Source organism: Chroicocephalus ridibundus, chromosome 3 (assembly GCF_963924245.1).
Source record: "Chroicocephalus ridibundus chromosome 3, bChrRid1.1, whole genome shotgun sequence".
NCBI lineage: Eukaryota > Metazoa > Chordata > Aves > Charadriiformes > Laridae > Chroicocephalus > Chroicocephalus ridibundus.
In genome coordinates this window covers 127374370-127395408 of record NC_086286.1, presented here as the reverse complement: position 1 = coordinate 127395408, position 21039 = coordinate 127374370, and the positions used below count along the sequence as shown (strand labels likewise).

The 21039-nt window shown below is 45.4% G+C and overlaps 1 protein-coding gene across 4 annotated transcripts in view; it reads left to right on the top strand.

Moving 5' to 3' along the window:
• The window catches only part of EXTL3 (exostosin like glycosyltransferase 3), a 167662-nt gene that overhangs the window by 9820 nt on the left and 136803 nt on the right, over positions 1–21039 (top strand). For 2 of the 4 annotated variants that reach the window (XM_063330728.1, XM_063330723.1), the window contains exon 1: positions 15009–15173. The exons of the other annotated variants lie outside the window; for them this stretch is intronic. The gene's annotated coding sequence lies outside the window, so the exon portion shown is untranslated. Of the gene's footprint in view, positions 1–15008; positions 15174–21039 lie in introns of those variants that run through there. 4 annotated transcript variants of the gene reach the window in all.

Genomic DNA, 21039 nt, shown 5'->3' with positions numbered 1-21039 from the left:
GGAGGGTGGGGACACTGCCCAGTAGCTGTGAACAGGCAACATGCTCGTTGCATGAGCAAATACAGGTTCTCGCCCTGTGACTGTTAACGGGTAAATATGCATAATATTAATAACTTTTGAGTGCGAAGTAGGTTGTTACATGAGTATAGTCTGTGTTTGCTGTTGGATTTACATAAATCTCTCAACTCCTTGTGTCTTGGCACTAGCTTGAAGTAGGAGTGCTGGTTTCTGTGCTCTTTCCTTGCTGTCCGGGTCAACCTTGTGACTCTTCAAACTGCATGGCAATCCCATGACTGCAGGGTTTCCTGCACTTTGATGCCAAAGCGAGCCTTCTAGTGGTACATCTCTCATCCCTCTTCCAAGCCTTGTTAAAAGCAAAACACAATGGTGGTAAAAAGAGAGGGCTTAAAGAATTGAAGGGATTCGCCAGTTAGAGCTTTTCCTGTACATGGTTTGTCACTGACCTGAGCCAGACTTAACCATAGTCTGAAGGAGAACCCTGTAGAACCTAGGGTGGACATCTGCAAAAAAATGACTTAAGTAGAACTTCTTGCAGCCTGCAGTAAAGGGATAGGCTTTTTCAGGTCTATCTCAGCTCTGTTCTTCTCGTGTTTCTGTGGTCCGACCCCAGAGTCATTGGTGAAGCAGTTTGGGAGGTTGGTGCAATCTCTAATTCTGCTGCTTCTGCCTGGCATCAGCTGCCCTGAGACCTTGGCAGTGTCATTCTAGTGTTGGCTCATGCAGCCCTTCATCAGTCTTGAAGATAGAAGCTGGGCTAGAGGTTTCTTTATGAATGTAGTATTTTAGACAATCGCATATTCTTGAGTACATCCAACTACTGATTTTTCCAGGTGGCTACACCTAAATCTTGAGGTTGCTCCACTGTGGATAGCTCACTGCTTGAGATCTCCACTCGGATCCATGACACTGCTCCCTTGTTTTGCCCTTACGATCAACATCCATGTTGTTTTCTTACAAAATGAGACTCAATCTCATCCAGGTTTCTTATCACCCCATACGTATATATGTTTGCGCCACCCCAATAACTTCTGAGCCTGTTGGCCCATTTCAGTCAAGCCTGACAAAGAGATGCAGGTCTGCAAGGGTAATTAAGGTTGCCTAAGTTCATGAAAAACAGGCAGTCAGGCACAAGGGATAGCCCAGGTACTTACTGAGCCTCGGGGAGAGGTGCAGCTCCAGCTTGCGTGAGTGGATACCAGACAGTCCCCGTGATGGAGACATCTTCCAACTGTTTTGGTCAGGAGATCTATCAACTGGAGGCAGAGCGTGGCCCCTCTGTTGCCCTGGTAGAACCCAGGCCCATGGATGGAGGACTCTATTTGCAGTAAAATGTCTTCTCAGTTTAAATGTAGTGGTGGTTCAGGCAAAACTAGCTGTAGTAGAAACTGGCTGGTGCTGGGGAAGCCTTCGGCTCAGTGGGAAGTGTAGCTGCTTGCCTGCTTTCTGTAGAAACAGAGCAAAAGAATTCAGGTCCAAGGACTCCAGATCGTGAACATTTCCTCCTGGCTGGGTTTCTCACAAGTCCTATTGTTTTCTTTCAACAAAAGCAAGAGAAAAGGAGAATCCATTTGATTTTCATAATAAAATACCTCCAAGGAGATGAAGCAAAAGGAACTGTTAGCAAGAGGAAGGTGGAGATTAAAAACACATCCTTTCTCTCGTTGTCCCTTGCACACACACACACACGTTATACGCATATGTAGCCAGACCTCTTCTCCTTGTGTAACATGGGAAAACTAAATCAAGTAGGAGACAATACAAATCAGGACGAAGCGGGGAAAAAAAGGATGAGTCAGCTCTACTCCTGCCTGTCTGAACCAAGGGGAAGCCTGCCTGGCGCTCATGACAGATTTTTTGCGAAAAAAGATAATGCATCAGATTGATGACAGCCCATAAGATATACTGCGAGCGGTATGAAAATTGCTGGTAGGTACTTGAATGTCACCGACTGCACAGAATGAATTGTAGGTTGAGTCACCACAATTTCCCTATAGCCGTGCATATTAACATATAAATACCAAGGAAGTCCAATCTTTGAATTTTTATCTGCTTCAGCTTGAGAGTCAAATAGGTGCTTTACCAAAGTGCCATCCATTTGAGTCAATTGTCGCTGCTGCATTTGTGGGAAGGATGCATCCGAGTTTATTGATAACATTATTGAGGTGCTTAGAAACACAAGTGTGTTGCATCTGTTCTCCCTTTAGTAACTTATTCTTGTTTCTGGCATTTTGTTAAAATATGTTTTCAGTTCTAGTCTCCTCTGGAGATCTCTGCTGTGCAGGGCATTAGTAACGGAGATGCTCTGTACACCCATATCATCTTTCCTCCATGAGTTTGTTATAAACCTGACTTTTTCATGGCTTTTTTGTAAATTTTAAGGTAATTTTATTTGCTGGAGGAAAAACAAAGATGGAGAAGAGAATCTAGACATCATGATTTACCGACCTTGTAGTGAGTAGGCTCAGCTGCTTTTTTTTTTCTTGGTTACACCACATCAGCTGAAGTGCAAGTCGGTGGCCAAAACTTCCTGTTGATCTCCATCGTACCATCACTTCACCCATCTTACTTCCTCCGCTGCTCTGCCCATCCCTGCCTGTGCAGAGAAGATACAGAATCAGTCTCACGCCCACTTGAGAAATAACTTGAAATATGAGGTTTTAGGTTTGGGGGCAAATATTTTAGGTTGTAGGTGTCTTCCCACTGTCAAAGAGACACATGGGAAATTCTGCCTAGTGAAGGGGCTTTGTGACTGGGAGCCCCAAGTTTCTGCCTTGTGCTGGGCTGCTTTTAAAAATTGCCTTTTAGGAGCTGTGGCCGACAACTTCACCGTTTTCCCTTTGTTCCCATCTTTAAACAGTTCCTGCACCTAAGGAGGTGGTTGCGAGGATTAGTCATTGGTTTTGAATCTCTTTGAAGATGGCAAGTGGTGTATAACAGCTCAATGTTTATTAATGGCATGGCTTAATATGATGAGAATTTTTTACAGCTGAGTTTAGATATGCCAGGACGGAGCCTCAGCAAGTCAAAATTGGCATTGCTTCATTGATCTCATCCCAGCTGCGCCAGCTGATGACACCTGATTATCTGGCCCATCATACCTGATCTGTAGGCTGCAGCAGGGAGCCCTCCCTCTCATTACTCCTCTAACAAGTTCTCCTTCCACTGGCCTCCTGCCACAGCATACGCCAAGTTTAAATCTGGTTCTGTGTTTTTGGCTTCGTTCCTTCTAAATGATTTCAATTTTGTTGGCTTTAACTGATCCCAGTGGCATCTTTTTATGATGCACTTTATTCATCTTCTACTGCATTGAGTGCAATAACAGTCCTAAAGTTCAACCTATTTTTTAATAAAAAAAAAAAGACAAGGTGTAGTATTGTTCTGTCACTGGTGGGAGAAAGGGAGGATTTTTCTTAATCTTTAAATTTGACTGAATTTAAAACTCAACATACATTGTGGTTTTAGTGGAACATTGCTGTAATCGGAAGGGCAAATTATTGTTTGCTCTTGCTCTCCTGGGAGCCAGTACTAGTATTGAGTAAACACAAGTACTGCCATCTGTTGGGTGATCTCAAAGCACTTCAGGACTGGTGCATGGAGAAATTTGGAGAATGTCATTACATCCTCTGCTGATAAGGAAGCTGAAGCAACTTCCCAGGGCTCAGGTTGAGGGAATGACTACTAGGACAACAGCTCCTGATCCATAGCAGCAGATTTATTGCACTAGATCAAATCTCTCCCTACACCAGCTGGACTGATTTCCATCTTTATTCTCCAGTTTGCCCCTCTCATTGACTTCTGCTTTTCTGCACTGACACTGTAAAAAGCTTCATTGCCTGGTTCTGTAGCTGATGAGATTTCAGACTGATGTGGTGGTGTCAGCCTGTGTGTTTCTGCAGAGTTCCTGCGAGCAGACGTGACTTCATAGAGAGGGAGAGAAGGGATGGGAGGAGGACAGTGTGTGCGCTTGGGGTTGTGTGGGTGCACAGTCCTCTCTTCCACTAGGTCAATGCAGCTTGCATCCATCCCTGCTGAGAACCACAGACTTGGTTGTTGTCAATCTCCTGCTAAGGAGATTTATGAGTAATAACCAAATTAAAGAAGCCAGCATTTGCACACCCAACACTGAGCACTGAATGCACGGGTTTGCATTTAGGAAAAAACAGAAAAATAATTTTCCTTGGCAGGCTTAGTTTCTGATTAGCTCTGCAATCTTGCCATCACCAGTGACAACACCAGACACTGCAAATGCAGATGCCCATTGGAGTTCAGAGGACTGCAGTGAGTACAGTCTAGATCAGCTCAGTCTGACCCAGAACTACCCCTGTGAATATACTTTGACAAACATTTTAGGCAGGACTACAATTAGCAGAAGCAGTCCTGCTCCCTCCATCCACCTTTGCTCACTGGTGTTTCTCTTCCTTCGTCACAGAATCATAGAATCACAGAATGGTTTGGGTCGGAAAGGACCCAAAGATCATCTAGTTCTACCTCCCTGCCCTGGGCAGGGACACCTCCCACCAGCCCAGGTTGCTCCAAGCCCCCGCCAACCTGGCCTTGAACCCCTCCAGGGATGGGGCAGCCACAGCTTCTCTGGGCAACCTGGGCCAGGGGCTCACCACCCTCACACTGAAGAATTTCTTCACAATATCCCATCTAAATCTCCCCCCAGCTCTCTCAGCCTGTCCTCCCAGCAGAGCGGCTCCAGCCCTCCCAGCATCTCCGGGGCCTCCTCTGGCCCCGCTCCAACAGCTCCGTGTCTCTCCTGTGCCGAGGCCCCAGCGCTGGAGGCAGCACTGCAGGGGGGTCTCCCCCGGGCGCAGCAGAGGGGCAGAATCCCCCCCTCGTCCTGCTGCCCACGCTGCTGGGGATGCAGCCCAGGCTGCGGGGGGGTTTCTGGGCTGCCAGCGCACGGTGCCGGCTCCTGTGGAGCTTCTCACCCACCAACACCCCCAAGTCCTTCTCCTCAGGGCTGCTCTCCATCCATTCTCCTCCCAGCCTAGATTTATGCTGGGGATTGCCCCAGCCCACATGCAGGACTTTGGCCATGTTGAACTTCACGAGGCTCACATGGGCCCACCTCTGAAGCCTGTCCAGGTCCCTCTGGATGGCGTCCCTTCCCTCCAGCGTGTCAACCACGCCACACAGCTTGGTGTTGTTGGCAAACTTGGTGAGGATGCACTCAATCCCTCTGCCCATGTCCTGCTAACAAAAGTGTTGCTAACAACATGGGCAAGGCTGCAGGGACAACTGAATTCCAGAAGAGATCTGGGTTAACAGAAGGTGTTTAATGAAGCAGTTTCTGCCACATTCATTTTACTTGAGCATCAGCTCTTCCTTTGCATGAGAAAAGAAATTAATTTTGTTTCAAGTTCTGAAAACCTGAAGACATGCTGAATAGATAGAAATTGGTTCTATTTATAGGCTGCAGAATTCCTTTGTACAATAAACCAGTTTGTTTTCATTTAAACTATGTATTCAGCACATTTAGCTTAATTTTATTTAACTACAAGTTTTACATGCCTTTTTCCTGCGTTCTAATTGTTTTTTAAATTTGTGACATAAATCCTAAGTACAATTAAAAAGTCAGACGAGTCATTAAGAAACTTCATTTACCATTTTTAACATAAAATGCATTGACTTGCATAGTTTATTAATTTTTACAAGTGCCCAACTGTGAAAATAGGACAGCTTTTCAGTTTAGCCAAAGGCCTGATTTACAGAGAAATATGCCTTTGTTGTTCTGCATTAGCAAAAGTCAGCTTTTCATTAAGAATAAAAAGACAAAAAATACAAAGCAAGACAGTTTCCATTAATCACTTAGAACTGAAGTATTTTGCTCTCTGCTTGGCATCAATAAATCCGGTAGTCACAGGAGAAAAGGTAGGATGGTTGAAGGATTGGCGCGCAAGTTAGCAATAGTGTTCCTCAGGGACTGGTCTCAAAACCAGCATCAATCAATGTATTAACTAATGATACAGCAGAAATTAATGGGATTTGGAGATGTCATCAAAAGAGGAAAAATAGGACATCCCATCATAAGAATGAACGGCTTTAGGACTATTTGCCTATAAGCAAATGCGAGCTCTTGTATTGCAAGCTCTAATAGAAAGTTGTGGTTTCTGTAATGGAACTGGAACGTATTAATCAATCATAGGATAATTCTGATGTCCCAGTGACAAAGATACATACTGGGATCACATTTGTCAACCAAGTGATTTCCACTAGCAACAATGAAATGTGAATGCCACTGCAATCGGTTTTAGGGAGGCTTTGTTTAAAATGTGGTATGCGTTCCTTGTCCATGTAGGGGAAAGATTGATTTCAACTGTAAAAGGCGCAGGGGAGGGTGTCTGCTAGAAATGATCTGGAGAACAGAGAAGCCGGTTCACAAAACGATTAAAGGAGCCTGGACGGTAAGCCAGTGACAAAAAAAGGCAGAGAAAAATTATATTCCTTCTCTATAAATACACTGGCATAAATACCAGAGAGGGAGAAGAGCTATTTAAGTTAAATGACAATTCTGGCACAAGAACAAATGGCTCTGAATAAGTTTAGGCTGGAAATGAGCAGGATGGCTTCAAACCGAGTGAGGTTCTTGAATAGCCTTCTAATGGGAATTGTGTAACAGGGGCTAAAAACCTGATTACTGTGAAGATGGAGCCTGATAAATGTATTAATGGGATTATGCAACGTGGTTGACTTCAGTATTAAGGGATCAGACTCAGGATTTCCGGTCCTGTGCTTTTGCAAATACACTTAAGAATCCTGCAGGTATGAGAAAAAACATAGAAAGGTCTTATTTTAAGAAATATTTTCATAATGATTCAGCTTGGAGTTGGTTTCTCTGTTTCTAATGCACTAATAACTGAATTGAGTGAACTTTGGAAAGCAGGAAGTATCCTTTCTGCACTGGGAAAAAGCAGCAGCTGGCAACTGTTGCCCTATTTTAGTGGCTGATTTTGGCAGCAGGCCTGTACTGCTTAGATATATATATATATAATTTAAATCATTTTGGTACGTTATAGTAAAGTTGGGCCTTGATTGTGCTCAAAACAATGACAGTTATTTATTATTATTAAACTTTGTAATGATGCTTTTTAAAAAACCTGCAGCACTTAATGCATGTGAGCATTTATTATCAATCTCACTGTTCTCTTTATCAATTCCCATTTCCCCCTTTTACTAATAGTCCTCCAGTTTTCTTGTCGCTTTGCTAAAATCCCAGTAAATAAGACCGACTGCCTTTTTTTGTCAAAAGAAACCAGTTATTTTATCAAAGACAGGTGCCAAGTTATTTTAGCACAATGTAACTTTGATCTCACGGTGCACTTCACACTCTGTATTGATGTGCCTTTTATGTTTTGATTCGGACTCTGTTCTCAAGTCTTGTCTGCAGTTGATAGCTGTGGCTTCCCCAAGCACTGCTGCCTCTAGCCCTCCTTCCTTAAGCAGAGATATTCGGTCTCCAGGACTTGGGAGAGCCACTGGTTGTAGTAGGCTTGTATTGATGGGATGCCGTCTTGTTATATGAGAACATCGCGCACTGACACTTTCAAACATGGGCTGAGGGACCAGGAGGTTCATGCCAGCACTTCTGAGCTTTTCTTACAAAGATTTCTGAATTTTAGCTGGCGGATTGCGTAGGCCTGTTTGAAATCCTTGCTAGCAGACGTGGCATTTTGGTGGCCTGGAACAGAGCGCACTGAGCAGTGCAGTTAACTTTCCCTTGGCTGGGGAAATTGCAGGCAGACTTTCTTGTAGCCCACCCTGCCTTCGCCCCTCCATTCTGTGCTCTCCTTGTTACTCAACAGCAAGGCAGCATCTGTATTCAGTCCGGGGGCTTGACCGTGGTGGCTATCTCCAATCTCCAGCATGTTCTCACTGCTTCCCTCCCTGTGCTTTTTATTCACCTCCTCTATTCAGGATGCAAATGGCAGATGGTTTTTCTTCTTTGGTTTCAAGGTCTTCTCATTGGAGCCTTTCAGCCATTCAACCCAGTCAGCTTCACAAACTAGCTCCCTTAATTACCTCAACTTTTCTTTTTGAAATTGAAAACCTTGCAGACCTCCTTTTATTTTGCTTAAACTGAACCAATTTGTGGAAAATAGGCTCGAATTGAGTGATCACAAGCAGCTTTTATTACAACATCCTCACTATTTGCCGAAAGGCTACCGCAGAATCACCTCTCCTTTACTCAGTGCCTATTTTGTAAAGAAATCTATCGGCTATTACATCCCGGACTTACAGGGCCCTGCTGTTAGTATTTGTTCTTCCTTCTATATCTGGAATTTAAGACTCCGTTATCAGCGAATTCCTAGGAGTATTTCTTTCTCTCTCTAGTCATTTTTAAAAGCTCTCTGCACACATCCAAATCTGATGGTGGGGTCTCCAGTGGACCTCTAACACAATCCCAGCAGACAGCCTTTTACAGTCTTCTCCCAAAGTGACTTTAATCCAGAACGATTGTTTTATGCATGCTATCGCTTTGGATTTCTAGCAAACACAGATGATTCACTCAGTTCACGGAAAGAACTGCGGAACAGTGTCCCAAAAGATTATTTAAATAGCGGTTTGGAAGTGGATTTGGGGTTACCATGGGCAGTGTGCATGCTCAGGTCTGACTTTGGTTTGGAGCTTTGAGGGTGGGGTTTTTTTCTTAACCACCGGTGTACGTGTTTACCGTCTGTCTTTACCCTATGATGACTATAATTTATAGCAGATTGTTTTTCTGACGGTCATGTAGAAGGAATTATCCCTAGTTTACATTGTGGTAACTGAACCCAGGGACAAATGAAACAGCTGGCTTAAGCACATAGGTCTCTGTGAGCAAAGTCTGCGCTCCCCGAGTCTTCTGTCTTTTCAAGTGCTCTCGGCAATCTGGCAGGTTGTCAAGGCCCCTCAAATTGCGTGGACTCAAGGGTGAGCTGAAGTGCTGGAAACTCGCAGCCTTGAGTCTGGTAGTCTGGTGCAACAAAGTACAGGCTTAAAATGATGCTTTTGTACTGAACTGCTTGTTTTGCAGTCACTTTTAATTTAAGTTCAGACAGTGCTGAATGCTTAATTAAAGAAAGTGCTTTTGGTAGACAAGAGCGTAATGCCCAAGCTACACTGCAGTTACAATATGTAGGTGTTTGGGGATTATGTTATATACAAATGAAACTATTGTTTCTTTTTAACTCCTGGTTAAATATAGTTCAAATTATGGAATATTTAGTAGAACAGAATAAGCTGTTGCTTGCCAGCTTTTTCATACCAGTGTTTACCAGATGCTTCTGTATTTATAACCTCGCCATCTGTTCCAGGGTGGAGTTTGGGGGTAGTCTAGGTATTTGGATATGTCTTCTTTCTTTGGTATCTCCGGAAAACTTCAAAGCATCTGTTTTGAGATGAAGGGGAAGCGTGGTTAGGTGTAATACTCAAGGAATTCAAGGGAATTTTACAGAAACACAGCTGATTCCTTAGTGTAGCAGGGCGCGGGAGGGGAAGGAACCTTAAGCAAAGAGGCAGCTCTGGTATTTTGTGCCATTACTCAGTCATTGCCAAGACCCGCTCGGAGTTTTGCTTGGCTGTCACCAGGCTGGGTTGCTGCTTCCTGCTTTGGAGTGCGTCTTTCTTAATAGTCGCTGAAATTTCCAGTATAGCAATATGGAAGCCTCTTAATGGGAGAGGGGATTTATTATTTCTATAGATAAATTTTATTTAGGTATGTTTTAGATCATTTTTCTGATGCTGGGTGACTCATCTTTCTTTTTAGAATGACAGAGCTAAGTCTAGCAAGAGAAATGAAAATAGCACGTCTAGACACATTCACTATCTCTGCTGTACAGCCTGCAAGGGCCCAGGTGAGGATGGGAGACAATGACACTCTGTAGGATTGAGAAAGTAGCTTGGTTGGTATTTTAGCTCCGTTGCCATGAAGCCACCCATGTAATGGTTTGTGTGCAACATCTCTGTCTTGGTGTACCCCCATCATGAAGGCTGCTGGTGGTAATGGCTTGCTGTTAATGTACCTGGTTAGGCTTGATTCACACACACAAAATGACTCTGTGTGACTCAAAGCATTTCATTTTTTAGGCAACTATAAAAAATGCAAAGGAAGTGAGGGCCGGACTCACAGAATTGCTGCAGAATTGCTGTGAGCGGTTATAGACGCAAGGGGAAGAAAACCCACTCCACCTTCACCTCCTCACACTGCCTCTAGCTCCATCAAAGCCCGGAGTGACTTGTCATACCGAAGTTGGTTTGCTGGTAGTTTTGATGATGGGGAAAACCACATTTTGGTCAAGAAACTACTTCTGAAAAATATTCACTCAGTGCTAGTAACAGCCTTCAGTTGCTAATGATCTGGGAGATATTGGGGGAGGAGGGAAGGCTACATGTCTCTCTACCCATCCTCTGAGCCATCTGGTCTCTCACGGTTTATTTGTAACCACTGTCCTAATCTCTCTTAATTTACTCCATTGTTGCTGAAATATGAAAACTACCCTTTTAGGCATTGTGGTTCTTCTGAAGAAAATAACATAGTGTGGTTACGTATGGTTTTATAAACAAAGCATAGTGCAGTCATTTAATTAATTTATCTAGCATGTTTATATTTAATAAAATGTGTGGCAGTGCAACTCGATATACTCCAAGTGTGATCTTTAATGTTCCACCTTAAGCAAAGCCTTCTACCCCATTTCTTGCCTCGTGATTTTTCTTTCCAATAGCTAGGTAAAGCAAGAAACACTAACTGTGCCTCCACTGGCACGGGAACGGGCATTTCTTTTCCTCACCCCGTTTTACTACCAGGCAGTGTCCTCCAGCATCCCAGCATCTTGCCAAAAGCTCTCACTGCTTTTATAAACTTATTTTCTTCTGCCATCAGGATCTGGTTCCGCTGTGCAGGATGCTGATAGTTCATTGTACTTGCTCTTTGGATCCCAGCTGGGGCTGCACTGGGTCCAAACTGGAATTAGCATTTGGGGGGGAAAAGTCTTTATGTCCATGTGTCCATTCTTATGCTGGACTTTTCCTTTCCCAACATAGATATTGCCACTGATTGTTTCATTTCAGGCTCTAGCCCTTGCTATGCTTTACGGCCAGCAGTAGTGTGTATTGTTACAATACTTCTTGTGCCTATGGAGTCTTCAAAGTGCTTTATTTAAATGTACTGAGATGCCTTCACCTACCACTGAAATGCAGCTACTTGTGCTGCAAAGCCTGGCAGCTGCTCTAACAGCAGGAGCAGGACCAGGCCACTACTTTTATGACATAAAATAAGGAGAAAAAAAAATGCATATCCATTAAAAACTGCAGGGAGAATGTAAATTGTCAGAATGTAATTATCCCTAACTGGAATTTGGCCAGCATTCCAGATTAACATTTCCTCTCTTGTGAAGCATGCTGTGGGATACCTGATGGCCGAAAGCAGTCAGAGTCTCAGCAGGATTAAAAATTGAGCTTTGCTGCAGAGTCGTTCCATAGTGGCTGAGAGATGTAGATTATCTATTTAGCACCTACAGCACCCTGGGGCTAAAAAGTGACTGAATCCTATGAAATCTGATAGGAGTGTCTGAGGTTAAGCGTGTGGTCTAAAAACATTCCATTAAACTTGTAAAATCCACAGATGGTCCAGCCTTGGTACCATCTCCTGTGGAAGGGAGGAGAAAGAGGTTAAAAAAGATTTACCAAAAGGGAAAAGATGAAAGTTCAGGGTCCTCTCCTTAGACTGTTTTCCCTTGAGGAGCAATGGATGTTTTACTGAGGTTTATTTCAGGCCATGGAAGTGTGCCATGGAAATGTGCACTAGCTGGCTCTGAAACTCCTTAATAACCTGCTTGAAATGCCTCGATGTAATTTATAGCAGAGAGGAGACACCAGTGTGTTGGATGCAAGAAATGCTTACGAGGAAGTGGGATGAAGAAGTGGGAATTTGGTGCAGGTAAGGAAAAGAGGTAAAGTGGGGACCATTTCAAGCAGAGAAAAGGAGGACAGAAAGCAGTGATGGCATTCACTGTATTCAATTGCAGCTGCCAACTTAAAGAGATACTTAAAAGGTAATATAAGGGAGGTTCCCAGTGTGAAATCATACAGAGGTGTCTAAATAAATTGTTCTGTGAGCAGTGGGACCCATGCAGCCAGTTTTTCTTAGATTTTGTCTTTTCCCTATAGGCTCTGACTGCCATTTCTTCTGCTTAGGGTGTGTGCTGTCAGCCCATTTCCCTTTCTCACGACCCCTAAACCTCCCTCTTTCTTGTCCTTACTGTAAACCCCTAGATCCTTCTTTATTGCTACCTCCCTGGTAGCCCCAGGCACCCCCCAAATCCCAAACCTCCTATTGCTAATGAAGCTGCTGGCTGGAAATACCCACTTGGCCCGCTGTCTGGGAGCCATGCACAAGCTGCCTGCTTGGTTGGTGAGCAGGTCGAACAGAAGGGGCAAGATCTGAACTACTCCTGCTTTTCAGGTGTCTTTGCATCGTACCTGCACGCTTTCATACAGCAGGATCTAGTATGTTTAGACCTCTGCCCCTCTGTCTGCTTCAACAAGAAGTTGCAAAGGACTTTCAAAGTCTTTAACAGCAGGACTGGCACTGTGCACTCCGTTGGCGCCATGCATTAAGGCTTGTTCCTTTGGGAAACTGGGCTGAGAAGCTGGTAGGAGTAAAAGGCTTCTCCTTGCTAGGAAAGGAGTCAGGCGACTTTCTATGCAACTTATTTTCTTGTTCAAATTATTATTCACCGTAGGGTATAGGCTCTGTCCATTAGGATCCATTTCTGACATGTAAATTTTACACATGTTCTTGGATACTATATATAAGAAAACAAAAGCCCAAATAGCAGAAAGGGTGGAAAATGACCATATTTGAACACGGTAGTTTTTCTGTTGGGATATACAGAAGGCAGTCGAGCAGTGGATTTTTGACTTGGTGGAAGGGAAACAGAAAACTCCCCTTTAATGCTGATCTGCTGTTATATTAGAATAATAAGGGTAAGTACGCAGAGAAGGGGATTAAATCTGAAGCTGTCTTCGTTAGTATAATGTGTAATAGCCTTGATAGCGCTTTCTGAAAGAAAGACTTGCCAGACCAGCTGCTGGTCCTGAAAGCTTGTTTTCTTTTGGGAGTTGGGAGAAGAATCATTCTCTTGAGTTGTGTCCTGATTTGTATTTCTTCCTCAGCGAGGTCCTGAAGGGAATTTATTGTCTCCCCATTTCTTTGTGCAGAGCTCCAGGTAGAGCAGGGTGGAATAGCAAAATCTCAAGCCGTGGCAGAGTGGGAACAGATGTGTGTGCTAGGACAGCGTGGGTGTGTTCAATGATTCGGATGTTAATTTTGTCTTTATACTGTGCAAGGCAGTCATACTCTGTCTTTTTTTCCCCCTGAAAATACAAAGTATTGTTTCTTAGAGCCTTTGAACCTGCAGTACCTATTCCTGCCCTTCAGTACAGCACATTCCCTGCTTGTGAAATTGGATTTCGTATTGTTTATCAAAGGGTAGACCTGTGCCCCCTGCCTTACCCCCCACCATTTTTTCATCTCAGTATAAAAGTTAGTTTCTCCTTGCATTCTTTACACATGTGTAAATGACTGTTAAAAAGTGCAGAGCGGTGGAAAAGTGGTTTCTCGCAGTTTTGAAGTGCTCATGTTTTATTAAAGCTGAGATTCCTGGAGCTTTGTGGCCAGAGACACACTAAAGTTGCCACCCTCTCCACTCCTACAGAGATAAAACCCCGTTTCTTCCTGTGAAAATTCTCTGATCCCCCAAAAATTGTCAGTTTGCGTGCTTTGGGGTGGGATTTGATTCCTGGAGATATGAATGCCTTTCATGGGGCCCCTAAAATATAAACTTAGTAAAGTGCACAAAGCAAGGAAGCAGAGTACTGAACTTGTTTGACTTGGCTTTGTTGTGAGAAGATGCTGGCACCGTTACTTGCTGCTCTTTTTTTTGCCTTTATTTCCCCATAGCTTTTTTTTTTTTCCCTCCATTTTCTTCAGTTACCACCTGTTGCATGGTATGTTTGGTACTTGTTGACCTAAATTTTACATACCTACTGTGACTTAGCAACATTTAACCACCAATGACACTTAAACACCACTTGGTTATTTAAACGTACTTTGTCCAGAATGAGCAGTAATTTTGTGCTGTTAATGCACACCCTCCAGGTTGGACCTTGGTGTAATTTTGTAATTAATTCAAATCTGTAGTGCTATTTTAGTACCTGTAAGCAGGCTCTGCAGTCAGTGTCTTTATATCGGGTTACCACAACATAGTTGTTTTCATAATCCCTTTTGCCAGGAGTCACCTGGACGTCTCTCTGGGGGTACTGGCGACAACGGCCATAGTCGCCGCGGTGACCGACAGGGCTGAGGCATAACCGAGCTTCATGGGTGCACCCCCAGCCCCGCAGCGGTGCTGGGGGACAGCGGGGCAACGACAGCGCCCGTGCGAGGCGGCGGCTCCTCATGGCGGCTCCTCCCTGAGGCGAAGAGGGAGGGGAAGGGAGGAGCGCGTGCCTGCCTTTAGGCGGGAAAACGTCCTCGGCGCAGTGCGCATGCGCAACAGCGGGAGGGGGCGGGTGTCGGCGGGGTCGGGGCGGGGTCTCGGCGGGGCAGCTGCTCCGCCTCCTCCGCCATTTAAAGGGACAGGGCTCCCTTTCGATTCGCGCCTCCTCGGGGGCGGGAGGTAACGGCGCGAACCCTTGGCAGCTTCGTGCCGTTTCTCGCCGCGCTGGAGGCGGAGCAGAGCCGGGGAAGCTTTGGCAGGTTCCGGAGCCAGGAGTCTCCTGCTCTCCACCCCTTCGGCTCACTCCGCCGCGGGTTCGGCCGCGTCCGCCCGCCCTTCGGATCAGGCCGTTAAGTTCCGCCGTCACTTCGGCAAGTTCCGCCCCGACTTCGGCAACTTCCGCCGCTTCGGTCGGAAATGGCCGAAGACGTGCGAGATCCAGCGGTTTAACTTGGGGCGGGGGGGAGGGGAGGAGAAGACCGGCCGGCTTCTCGGAACGAACCAACTGTGTCCTGGGCCACGGGGGGGTGTGGGGGGGGGCAGGGCTGGACGGCGGGGGAGGAGAAGGCAGCGGTGATGGCTCCCCCCCCAGCCGCCGGCGGAGCGCGGCGCAGCGGGCGCCGGGACGGCGGCTCGGCCCGCAGGGTGAAGTGAGGGCGCCCAGAGGTAGGGTGGGCCGTACCACGTACCGGGGGAGGGGAAGGGGGAGGACGGGGGGGGGGGGGCAGCGACTCGCGGCGGTAGCACAGCCCCCACCACCACCGTCCCCGGGGCAGCCCGGGAGTGGTACAGTCCGGAGGAAGCCCCCTGAGGCGGCTGGGGGGGGAGGCCCGGCTGGGGCGTCCCTGAGGAGCAGGGTCCCTCAGGGCTGGGGACGTGGTGTGTGTGGGAGTCCCTCAGGGCAGGGGAGACTGTGAGGGGGGGTGAATCCCTCAGGGCTGGGGGCACGGTGTGTGGGGTTGTCCCTTAGGGCAGGGGAGACTTTGAGGGGGTTCTCCTCCCAGCGTGAGCGGCATTGTGGGGGTCTCGCCAGACAAGGGACACAGGGGGTGTCCCCACACGGCTGGGGACCCTCATGGCGGGAATGTTGCGATGGCAGCTGGTGTCCAGATGCTGCTGATGGGCTCCAGCCTTCCCCCTGAGACCCCTGCCCTCCCTCCTGCCTCTTGCAGCTGACTCTGCGAGGGGCTGGGGTGCAGGTGTCCCCAAGACCCCCTCGTTCCATCTCCCTTGGCTGCTGGTGGCATCTCCTGCGCTTGGAAGCGGCGTCGCTTCCCCCATGGCCAGTGCGGTCCCGTTCCTCCTGCTCTGAGGAAGGTTTTGGTGTGGGGGCTTGAGGCCTAGCGCCCGGTCCAGCTTCGATGGTCGCAGAAAGCGCTGACCCCGACGCACTTGTTGCCGTCTCGCAGGGTTGTCCCGTGGCTTGGAAACTTGACAAAGCCCTCCCGCTTGCCGCTGCCCGTGGCAGCCAGTTCTCCCGGATTGGTGCGTGCTCCCTGTTGGTTCTTGCTGGGGTTTTGTCTTGCGAGATGGTGAGGACAGAAACGACAAGGATGTGGTCATTGGGTTTCTCAGTGTTTCTGGTATGCCTATGTTACGCTCCTGTGAATTGTTTGCTGAAGTTGAGATTCATGTTATTTTTTTTCCCCAGCTGTTTTTCCCACATGAGGTCTCTTCTTGTTCAAAAACATAGGGCTGTTTCCTCAATCAAAAATTTTACCAGTGCAGGGCTAACACATTGCTGCTGACTGCGTAACACCTTGTTACGCTGGTATTAAATCAAACAATTTGGGGCCTGGAGGAGCTGGAAATGGTTAAAATGATATTAAGGATTCACAAGGATGGATCCTTAGATCTAGATATGCTGTTTGGTTACTGTATGTGTTAAAATCCAAACATTGAGAGTCTCAGTGGATGATTTTTGATCTCTTGTTGCTTGTGCATGTGCCTGATAAATTCTGTGTGTCGATATCCTGATATGATAGCTTGGCTTTAAAATTTCTGGGTTTCTGTGCTGTAAGTCTAACATCTGTATGAAGAAGATTAAGTAACTTTGTTTCCTGAAAGGGGTGTCGTGTGCAGGTGATTATCTTACAGATATTTCTGTTTTCATGGAGAAATCTATTTATGTGAGACGTCAAAGTCTAAAACAGATGTTACAAATATATTTTGATCGGTGTTTCTATTATATTTAAGATAGTAAGGTTCTTGGAGTGTGTTTTGCACATTGTCGGGTTTTATCAAGTAATGAGTAATCTTAAGCTAGTTCCTATGCAGAAGTAGCATCAGAAATGAACCACAGTCTGATTATGTGGTGACGAGGACAGAGACATATTCTCCCCTTGACAAATCCCTTAACTTCACGTACCATTGGAGAGTCCAGTTGTTACATGCAGCTTTATCTGTATTCACTCACGGCTTTGAGATGCCTCCTCTTTCCGGTTTTTCATTCCAGAAACACGAGTTTGCATCGGTTCAGCTCAGTGTTAAGAGATTCTGGAGCAAGGGTAATTGACTGTCTTCATTTGAGCACAGTACAGCCAAAATCTTCTGGCAGCTCAACTGTGGTACAGACAGTTCTTGAACTTCTTGATGTCTTGTTGCAGAAGGGCAGTCCAAAATAGTTTTCTGAAATTCTCTTGATTTTTCAAGTGTAGACTGTTAGCTCTGATGTTTGTTTGCATATGAGGATGGATTTTGGCAGTTGTCAGAGCAAAAGCAGCAAATACACAAAACAAGAAAAACATGATTGTTGAATTGCCTTAACTTAGGCTGTTTCTCAACAATATATGGCAAAATTGGAGGGTTGTTTGTGTGCTGTTAAGATGGGATGGGAAAGATCATCATGATCTTCTCTTGAATATTTGTAGTGTGTATCTCTGGGACTGTTCAGATGAGGAGTTGAATGTTGTTGATGCATTCCCAGTGCTTGCTTGCTTATGTGGAGCCAGTGCCCATCCTGACTCTGCTTTCCATTATGGCTATGTCTTGAAATGCTGTGGTACCATCATCTTAAGATTTTAGAGTTTGTCTCTTTCCTTCTTGCTGTGTGTATTTCTTCTTTTTTTCCTTTCAGTCTCTGCTGCCTGATTTTTCTCCATGCTGTTTGACTCCTGCCACCTCTCCCAGTTGCCTTGCGTGTTTTCCCAGGGCGTTCCTCCCCCTGCCCACAATAGTGATTTCACCAGGGTCGGAAATGCAGCTAACCACATATGCTAGTTGTTTGAAGCCAAGATCACAGCAGTCAAATGTGAATTGGTTCCTAGTCCAGAGGTAATTTTTCTGCTTTGGAAACCCCACAAAAACGCAGAACTGGAAGGGACCTCCTGCTCATTGGATCCTGTCTCCTCATCAGCAGATAGGTTTTCCCCGTGCTTGTTGTCTCACTTTGCTACCTGTGAGCTCTGCTAAACACCCCTTTTTGGGGGATAGGAACAGACTGAACATTTTGAAGCCGTTCCTAACTCTGGGATTTTAACCCAGCATGGAATTCTTGCTATTACTGTAATGAATGAATCCTAACCCAGGCTGGGATTCCTATGTCTTAACCACCCAGCAGGCAAATATGTGGGGATTTTGTTTGCTTCCTTGTGAAAAAGGCAAGTGATACTCATAGGCATATTTAGATATGCGCCATTTCAGTACAGACAGGCATATCTCTGCTAGTATGTGGTTAGGCAGTAGGGGAAGCATTCACATGGGATTTGGGGGACACAGCTGTGGCTTCCAGTTGTCTCATAACCTGTGCTCACACAAGCGCTGCTTGCTGGGCTAAAGCTAGCGTGAGTATGCTTGTAGTTCTGTGGTTGGAATTTAGACTTATCCTCAAAAGCAAAGAGCCCATAGTTTTCTTCTCAGAGAATACTTGAAAGTACTGTTTACTGGGGATTGTCGTGGTTGAGTTTGGCTTCTGCAGCTTAGACTGCTGTTTGTCACATGCAAATGATGTTGGTGGATGTTGCCTGAGAAGAGGTGCAAAACCAATTTGAGGTTTTGGGGTTTGTTAGGAAGGATAAAGACAGAAGCATGTACCGCTCCGTGGCTTACAGCTAATCGATCCCTGGATTGCCTGGGCGTAGGAAGCCTTGAGCGCTGGCCGACCAGGTAAATTGATGTTATTACGCAGCAGTTGCAGGGCCAGTTTTGAAGTGCAAATTGAAATCCCATTTTTGTGAAATCATTGCTATTAGTTAATTGATGTCTCTTACCGGCAAGAGCAGTTTAGAGGACTGACTAATCTATTGCAAATGGATTTGAAAGGACATTTTGTAGCTTCTGCCTGGACTTGCTGGACACTCCTTACAAGACCATAGCAATTTTTAAGCAAGTTCCAGTATATTTTTTTTTTTAAATTTAGTATTTTCTGAGAAAGTTTACAGTACCCAGTCTTTCCCACAAGAAGTGCATAGGTGTGCTGTGCTCCCTCTGCTGGCATCTGCCCCTGCTAACTCATGGTGAGTGGACATCGGTTTCTCAGGGCTATGTTAACATAACCAATAACGCTACAAAGTGACCTGTCCCTCGTTGATGAAAGCAAATGCAATTCAGAAAATCAAGACTTATAAATCAAGCCAATTAATCTTTTGTTTGTTGGGGTGATGGTGGAGGGACACGACCCTAAAACTCCAAACCAACAGATTATCTGTAGCCACTAATGGATGTGAAGGAGTTTTTTTAAGACGTGTGTTTTATTGAGTCTCAGAATTTCTGCCCTTGCAGTCAGTTTCTTAAATGGTTGGGATCTCGCTGCCTGGAGTTGGGGGGGGTGTTTTGTCAGCCTATCCCCTGCCCTCCCCCTTTGCCCGTGAATTTTGGTGCCTCAAGAGAGTGTGTCACTTTTCTAATGCAAATGGTTGCCTGAGAATAGTATCAGAACATAGGATTAACGCATGAATGTTAAGAAACCTTCTCAAGTTTCTTCTAATACAAAATGCTAATAACATTTCCCACTGCACAAGTAACATTTTTATTTCCTTTTTTATGTACAGTTTCCAGCTGGGTAGCCTTTTATCTGTCTTGTTTCATAAAATGCTTTCTTTTATGATTCAAAATACTTGCAGGTGTCGTCTTATCTGACTTTCTTCTTAGGGATAGTGGCAGTGCAGGTAGCCTGAGGTTTGTTTCCATTCCTGTTGCGTTTTGGTATGAGTGCTGCTGTGCTAAAGTGTATGTTCTGACATCTGACTCTGTAGGCTGAGCTTTCTTACTGTTTTGTGCCAGCCCTTCGGTGTCACATGAAAGGACTGTGGAGCTATGTAGCCATCTCAAATCTATACCAGTATATTGGTCATCTATGAATTCATTTGAAAGTGAACAGCAAAACGTCATAGAGCAGAAAATAAATTGTTCTATATGTGTGTTGCCTTTCTTAGGGGACACTTAGTGACAGGTTTAGTACTTTCTAACTCCAGTCAAATAGGTGATGTCAAGTTTGGCAACTTAACGTGGAAATTGGGTCCTCTGCTTATATAAAGGCAGCACAATTAAAAACAGTCAACACCCTCTGTTACACTGTCCCATCAACACATTTCAATTTTCAATGTGAAGATAACCTTCTCTTTTCCTCATCCCATATGTACCCCACCTTGTGAGTCCAGATCTCAATGTGATGGAATTAAGCACGTCACTGAATGTGGTAAAGACTTCTTTTTCTTTTCCTCCCTTGATTAAATGCCTCCGCATCATATGTAATGCAGGAGCGCATTGGGATGAAATTTGTACATGTCTTTTAGCGTTTCTATTACAGGCACGAGGAAGTAATTATACTTCAGGTCTGCTCTGTGTAGGCACTTAGTGGGAAGCGGTGTGTTCTGGATTGTGTTGGTGTTGAGTGGAGTATGCACTTTGGAGTACTGCTGACATGCAGATGATGCCTGGAAAAGGTTGGCATGAAAGCGTCAAGAGCTTGTGACAAGAGGAGCTGCCAAACAAGTGGGGAGCCTCGGAGTTGAGAGCAGAGCCTAAATATATAGAGCAATGGTGTGAGCCTCTTTCTAAGGGGTCTGTAAAGTCTAAGCAAAGCAGTCCTGAATTTGCTATCGGGAGCCTTTCTGTCTGCAGGGAAACTTGTAAGGGTCTGGAAATAAAATAGGTTGGAAACCTTTGGAATAAGTGGAGCAGTGACATCAAAGCCGTGATGTGTAACCAGCAGGTGGGCAGAAGACAGGACAGTATGATCCCGGTTTCCTCATTTAGAGGTAATTTGCTGGCTAGAGATAACATGTGATACAGGAGCCCATTGACTCCCAGAAATGCGTTGTACATCTAATAATATATGTCAGTGAATAGGTTAGCATCATTCTCAGATTATTAATAAAGATAGCAGTCCCATAGCTAATGGGAAGGAAAAAAACCAACAACCCATGCATTGTTTAGGTAAGATATTTCTTTCCTTAGGCATCTCTCCTGGGAAGACCTTGGTACTCGTAAATGAATCTGCTGCCTACCTTGTGTACCTTCATTTTAATGTGGGGATTGAGGAGGAGCCAGCTATCGGAAAACCAGCCAGAGATGGATGCATTGGAAAGTTGCC